Source organism: Phyllostomus discolor, chromosome Y (assembly GCF_004126475.2).
Source record: "Phyllostomus discolor isolate MPI-MPIP mPhyDis1 chromosome Y, mPhyDis1.pri.v3, whole genome shotgun sequence".
Taxonomy (NCBI): domain Eukaryota; kingdom Metazoa; phylum Chordata; class Mammalia; order Chiroptera; family Phyllostomidae; genus Phyllostomus; species Phyllostomus discolor.
Window position 1 is genome coordinate 2494782 of NC_050199.1, and position 7240 is coordinate 2502021.

Below are 7240 nucleotides of genomic sequence, written 5' to 3' on the forward strand. Positions count from 1 at the left end.
GCCCGGGCGCATGCGCGGGGCACGCGGTTCTGCAGACCTGGCGGCGGCCCCTCCAGCGCGCCTCTGGAGCCTGCTAGCTCGTGCACTGGCCGCAGGCAAACCCCCAAGGCCAGAGTCGGATAGGAAAGACACGTAATAAGGTTTTTTTAAAAATGCCTTGTCGTCTTTGCCTTCTTCTGAGCTACCAGTCTTTGCTTGCTCTGAGTTTTCTTCCTTTTCCAACCTTGGCGAATGCAACCTTGGTGCCCTCACCGAGAGCTACAGGGGCCTCTTGGGCCTCTCCGGACGCGCGCCTTTGGCGCTCCCGCGCGCGCCAAACATTTTTACCCCTCTCTCAGGGATACATTTTTGTCCGAGTTTCTACTGATGTTCTGTGGTGGTGTTGCCCGTGCACGCTTAAGCATCAGGATAGGACCTTGCAAGAAGCAGAGGTGAGAACGTTCCAGAGACTTGAAAGGGTGAGGGTGTGTTGGTGGTGACGCGACCCACCTGCGTGCACTGGATTCAGCAAGCTCCTCAAGGATACAGGGCGGTGGGACCTCGGTGCCTCAGTTTCCTCGTGTGTGAAATGGGACGTTAGATGAGAGGAGGCGGGCCAAGCTCCGTACTACCAACCGTGTGTGCGTACGTTCAGTTAATTTATATCTTTGTACAGAGCTGTTCTTGTCAAGAGAGTGTCCCCCGTTTGCTCCAAACGTGATTCTCCACTGAGGATCGGGAACCCCGGGAGAGGAAACGAAGCCATCGGTTAAGGGGTTGTGACCCAGAACGCCCTCAGTGGTTCCCCGAAAGGTCATGAAATGGGTGGGGGAGGGGGGCGTTAAACAAGAGGCGTGTCCGGCCTCACAGTCCTGCAGGCCAGATGTCCTGCAACAACGGGCCAGCCCTGTTCATTTCCCCTGAGGCCTCTTTCTTGGGCTCGTACACGGCCTTGTGGTCCATGCCGCCCCCCCCCCCATGATCTCTTTATGGTCTTCTTCCTGCGTGTCCATTTCCGTGCCCAAATTTACCCTTTGGAGAAGGGCAGCGGGCGTAACAGGCTACCACCCACCCTGAGGGGACACATCGCCGGTTGATTACCTTCCTGAAAACTGTATCTCCCAATAAGGCCACCTTCTGAAGTCCTGGGCACTTTGAATGCAACGTGCCCCTTAGGGGGACATGATCCCTTGGTGACAGATGCGTCCCACCGATGCGGGCGGAGCCCCCTCGGTGTGCTAGCGCCCACCTGCCGGAGGGAGCCTTTAGAACTCTGGAACTCAGCTTCTGTCTGTTGTCTGCACAGCCGCGGATCCACAAACCAGAGAGCCGTCCTTCTTCAGAGGGCCCGGTGTCACAACAGTGCGTTTCTGTGGGGTCCCTGAGATGAAAGGAGTGTTCTGGAAAGGGATGCGTGCCCAGGACTGAGAATTTGACACCGGGCAAGGACCCCGTGCGAGAGTGGGTGCACGGGTGGCACGGGGAAGGAGGTTGGGAGGGGCCCAGGTTGGGAAGCCTCCTAGACATGGGGTGAGACGCTAAGCAGACTGAAGAGTTACGGGTGAGGAAGGTGGCGGGCGTGCCGGGGCAGCGATCCCTGATGAGGTTCCCCCTCGCCCTGTCCTAGCCCCTGTAGCTCTGGCTGTTGTTGTACGACAGTCCATTTTGTTTGCTAACGGGAACCAAAGTGCTGGAGGGGAGTTCCCCTCCCTCCCTCCCTTCCTTCCTTCCTTCCTTCCTTCCTTCCTTTCTTCCCTCCTTCCTTTCCCCGCGTGGAACCATGGAGACCTCAGGGCCCCTGGGGAAGACATGCGGTGGGAAGCTGTGTGCCTCTCCCCGCTCACCAGTGACGTGGAAACCCGGCTGGCTCCCCTGTGTAAGCCCCTCTCCACACTCCCCAGGAGTGCCCCCGGCGTGGCTGCGGGAACCCCTTCCCTCCCCCAGCTCCGAGTCCCCAGAGACCTCTTTAACCCCAGGCCAGCCTGGGAAGCCGTGACATCATGTTCAAGGTTCTAAGTGGGTTCTAAGCAGCCGCCGGCGAGATGCTTTTTAGCGTTTCATCGCTCCGACAGCGGTGGGCAGCGTCTGTGAAGATCCGGACGGATTTCCTTCCACAAATTGCAAATCCTTTTGACTTTTTTTATTTATTTCCTTGCTCACATCCTTTTTACAATCCTCACCCGAGGATGGGTGTTCATTTCTTTTAGAAAGAGACGAAGGAAAAGCGAGGGCGAGGGAGTAACATCGACGCATTGCCTCCCGCACATGCCCCCCCGCCCCGGCCAGGGGTCAAACCCTCCACCTGTATGTACGTGCCTTTGACCTGGAAGCAAACCCACAACCTTTCTGTGTACGGGATGACACGCCAAGCCACCGAGCCCCCCAGCCGGGAGGGCTGTCCCAATTTGTTTTTGCAAAACCGTTTTCCCCCTGAGGGCCACCGCTGACTTTCCTTGACAAATGGGGTGCCACGGGGAAGATCCAGCCAGTGGAAGGGAGGTGGTCTGCAAAGCTCACCAAGCAATGGTGGGGCCGCTAAAAACACGCTCATTTCTCACCAATGTGTACACGTCAACGTGACACTTATTGTAAAACAAGAAAGGATAGATACAGACATATGGCAGTAGAGATTCGAGGGAGGATCTCTCTCTAACCCACAATTGTTTTCTGGACAACAGGCCCCTTATAATACAGGCTTCCCGCCAAGCGAGTGTTCCAGTAACCCATCTATATCTGTGCACCAGCTGGCGTTGTTGTGAGAAGCTGTGTTTGGCCGCAATGACTGGTTTTTTTTTTTTTTTTGAAGAGTTTCACGGTGTTTGCCCATTGCATGATGGGGGATTTACCAGTGCACCTGCCCACCCCCGCACTGAGTGTGCAGCAGGGTTTGACCCAAAAACGGCGTGACCCCTACGCCTTGCCTTCCCTGGTCACCTGCTCTTCCCTCGAGCCACTTTTTGGTGTCTCTGGATGAAAAAAAAAATGTCTCCCAAGGGAAACGTTTTGCCGACACGGAAGAGGTGAAACAAGCAAACAAAAACCCCGCAGAAGCGCTAAAAGGCATCAGAACGGACAACTTCAAAACCTGTTTTGAGCTGTGGAAAAAAACGTCCCCGTAGCGGTATCGCCTCAGACGGAGAGTCCTTTGAAGGCGACTGACGTTTAAACAGGGCAGAATAAAGACACAAGTTTTTACAAATAAATCCCAGGAGGGTGTTTTGGGGGAGGAGGAGGGCCCCAGCCCGTGTACGCCAGTGCTTGTACAGTCTCGGCGTCTTTGACCTTTCCCGTTGTTCGCCGGCTGGGCGCTTCCGGCTGTGTGCATTTGCTGTACATGTTGCGTTTGGCACGGAGCCGCGGCCCTGGTTCTGGCTGGGAGGTTGTGTTTGGAAGCGGGCCGGCTCTGCCGTGCGCCCCGGGCAGCCCTGGCCTCCTTCCCTTTCCCTGCCTTCTCCGCCTGTCTCCCTCCCCCGCCCTGCTCTCTCTCTGTCTCCCTTTCCTCGCTCCCTCTGCTGTCTGGGGTCTGGCTGAACCCTCGGGGGGTGTAGCTGCCTGTGTGCAGCACCTGTCAGAAGTGGGAGCGTTCCCAGCGGAGGTCCCCGAGTGTCTGTTCCCCCCGAGTCCCAAGCGGGGCTGCCCAGGGCCCTGTGTGCGTGCATGCGTGCGAGCCCTGCAGCCTCCCGACGTCCGTGCCCAGCCTCGCCTGGCGGAGCGCTGTGTTTGACTTGTAGGAGCCACGGGGCAGACATCCCTCGCCCGGCGGAATAGGCGTGCATGCCAGGCAGAGTCCCCCACGGGCTGCATGGGGCTCCGGGCGCCGAGAGGCCGGCTTGGAGAGCCACGAGTGGTTCGCGGTTAGAGCTGGTGGCGTTTTGTTTCGGGACAGCTGGAGAAGAGCGACCCCTTGCCCTCCCGGGGTGAGGACGGCTGCCTCCTTTGTAAACAACCACTGTTTCACTATTCCCCGGACCTTGACGCGATGATTGTGGTTATAATTATTCTCGTTCGGTCAAGGAGGAGGGGGAGGCTGCGAGGGAGCAGCCCATTGCCTCAGGCCACGCACCTGGCAGGGAGCGGGAGGGGCAGGCCTGGGCGGGCGGGAGCACACCACCAGTTTTCACGTTTTCCTCCGGGTTTTCGGGAATGAATGTGAACATCGCGTACATTCCTGGTTGTACCCAAAGGGGGGGAGGGGAGTTATTTTCTGGAGACCATCAGAAGAAAAAAAAGAAAAGCTAGTAAAAATCAACGAGAACACGCACATTTTTTGTCTTCGGCCGTCTGCATGTAAATAAGGCCGCCGGCCGGAAGGGCAGCAAGCATACTACCTGCCTTAGGCAAGCGGCAGGTGGGAGTGGCCGGTGGCTGCCTCCTCTTCCTCCCCGAGACAACCTAAACCAGGAAAGGGTGGTGGCCCTGTCCCTAGGTAATAATCCACAAGCAAGGTGTCCACAAGCCACCTGTCCACCGTTCCGTGGTCCCCGGTGCTCTGCTTATTTTTAGTTCTTACACAGCGTTTCCCAAACACGCCACCCACGCGTGGTGCAGCGAAAGGAAGATGGGTTAACTTCCCGTCGGGTGGGTCCTGCCCACCGTGGTTTTCGACGCCGCAGCTGGGGTCCCCTGGGACCCTGCTTCTGCGTACCCACCCGCTAGGGCCGGGGACCAGTGTGGGACGTGAGCCAGGCCCCGGGGCTCGATGCATGGGGAGCGGAGCGAATGCTCCCACAACCAACCGCACAGAAGGAGAGTGTGAGGGACCGGCGGTGGTGAGGATTCGGGGGAACAGGACGTGCGTATCTAAACGCATGTGTGTTTTATGCACACGCCGGATGTGTGAAACAGTTGGCTGTGTCGTTTAAAGACACTTGAGGACACGTTTTTATGGAACATTTAGTACATCTAGCACAGACCCACGTGAACGGGGTGTGTACAGGAAACGGCACATGTGTGTGGTTTTGAGAAACTTGAGAGGAGCCCTTAGCTGGTGTGGCTCAGTGGATTGAGCATTGACCTGCACACTAAAGGGTCGTGGGTTCAATTCCCAGTCAGGGCACATGCCTGGGTTGCGGGCCAGGTCCCCAGTTAGGGGGGCCCGAGGGGCAACTACTCATTGATGTCTCTGTCCCTCTCTTTCTTCCTCCCTTCCCTTCTCTCTAAAAGTAAATAAAATAAAAGGAACTTAATGGGAGAGGTCATTGTACACCATTTAAACCCATTTCATTGAAATGTAGAGCCCTGGCTGGTGTAGCCCAGTGGATTGAGCTCGGGCTGTGAACCAAAGGGTGGCAGGTTCGATTCCCAGTCAGGGCACATGCCTGGGTTGCAGGCCACGGCCCCTAGCAACCGCACATGGATGTTTCTCTCTCTCTCTCTTTCTCCCTCCCTTCCCTCTCTAAAAATAAATAAATAACATCTTAAAAAGAAAAGAAATGTAGAAACATATCATATATAAAAACAGATGTCTGTGGCTGTAAGAAACTTACGAGGACAGCTCATTTTACCTGAAGTCAACATATTTAATTTAATTTAATTTAATGTGTTTAAACACATATGTCAATAGATGTGTCTGTGGCTTTAAGAAGCTTAAGGTGAAAGGTCTTCATATACAATGTATAAAGCATTCATCCAACAGCCCTTAGTTTGAGGGCACACCCCCGGGGGGACGCCGCAGACGGTCAGCCAGGTGGCGCCCCAAGAAACTCCCGAACCCCCGATACGGACTCAGAAAACAGAGAGCCCCTGCTCTGGACGACCTCAGAGCACGGCAGCCCACGCGGTCCCACTCGGTGCCCTCTGTTGCCTCCTGTCCTCTAAGAGTCCGCAAACAGGGACGCCCATGCAGGTGCCGGGCACGCTGCCCCAGGCCCTCCCCTCCCAGCGATACCACCTGGCCTGCGCCCGTGACCCTGGCAGCCCTGCCACCGACATGGCCTGTGCCCCAGGCGCCGAAGCGCCTTCCGCAGTCTCACCGCCCGCCCAGGGGCAGCCTGGGGACCGAGTTCCCTGTGTCCCTCACTGAGCTGTGTCATCATTGGGGGAGTATTGATCATACTGGGGTACTCACAGTGGAAAGAGCCGGCTGACCTGCAAAAGAAGCACTGGGGAAGCCTTGGGTGCAGGCAGCCGGGCGCTGGGCGCTGTGTGGTCCCCCCCCCCCCCCCGAGCTGGGGTAGGACACTGGTCCTCTGGCCACGAGCTTTCTGAGGCCTCAGCATCCTGCGCCCACACTCCCCTGCCCTGGGGGTGTGCTCTGCTCTCTTCAGCCCAGTGGAGAGCCTTCCACTCGCAACACTCCTCAGGGAGGCCGAGGTCAGATTGTGCCTCCCCAGGGACACGGAGAGTCCGGCCACCCGGCCGGCACCCCAGTCCTCCAGACAAGGCTGGGCGGGCCTGGGACCCCCGTCGAGGGGGCTCCGCCGGCCTGGGCTGCACCCCTGAATCACTCCCACACAGACACACGCCACCGATGGCCTTGGGACCCATGGGCAGCAACAGAGGGGACCAGTTGCAGCCGTTGGCCTTTTGCTCTGCGAGACCTCCTTGAGGAGGAGGAAGAGGAAGGGGTGGGTGGGGGCTGACATGGGGGGGCGCGCTCAGACGAAGCAGAGCGGTTCATTACCTTACCGCTGTCTCGGGAGGAGCTGATGGGGCAGAACGGGGGAGGGGGGCGGCTCTTGGGAGCAGGTGAGGGTGCCCTTGAGAGGGACGTAGGCGCCGGAGGGAGGGCCTGCCTAAACAGAGCTTGATGCTCATGCACGGCTGGGGCAGGGGCAGGAAAAAGCCGCAAGCTGCCCCCTCCGCACGCCCCTCCTTCCAGGCCCACCAGAAGCACAGCTTTGCCGGGGGCAGGGGCGGGGCACGGCCCCCGCCTGAAACGCACGGAGCTTTAGCACCCTCTCCGCCTGCATGCATAGGCTTTGGAGCCCGTGGAGAGCAGGGTGTCCCGCGGGCGCTGGGACCTGGCTGGGACCAGCTGCTATCTCTAGGCCCCGGGAGCCCCGACACCGTCTTTGTTTCAGCGCCGCCCGGCTCGCCCCCCTGCGTGCGTGCTGCAGCACCTTCTCGGGCCGCGCCGTGCCGCCACCCCGGGGCCACCACTCAGGTGCCAGCTATGCCGGCAGCGACGGGATGTGTTAGTCACCGGAGCGCCTCCCCAGGGCCCGAGGCGCTGCACACGCAACCGGCACAGAGGAGCCGTGTTTTATGTATAGACGTGCATTCGTGGAAACCGCGATGCCGCGTTAGGGGCTTTTTTTTT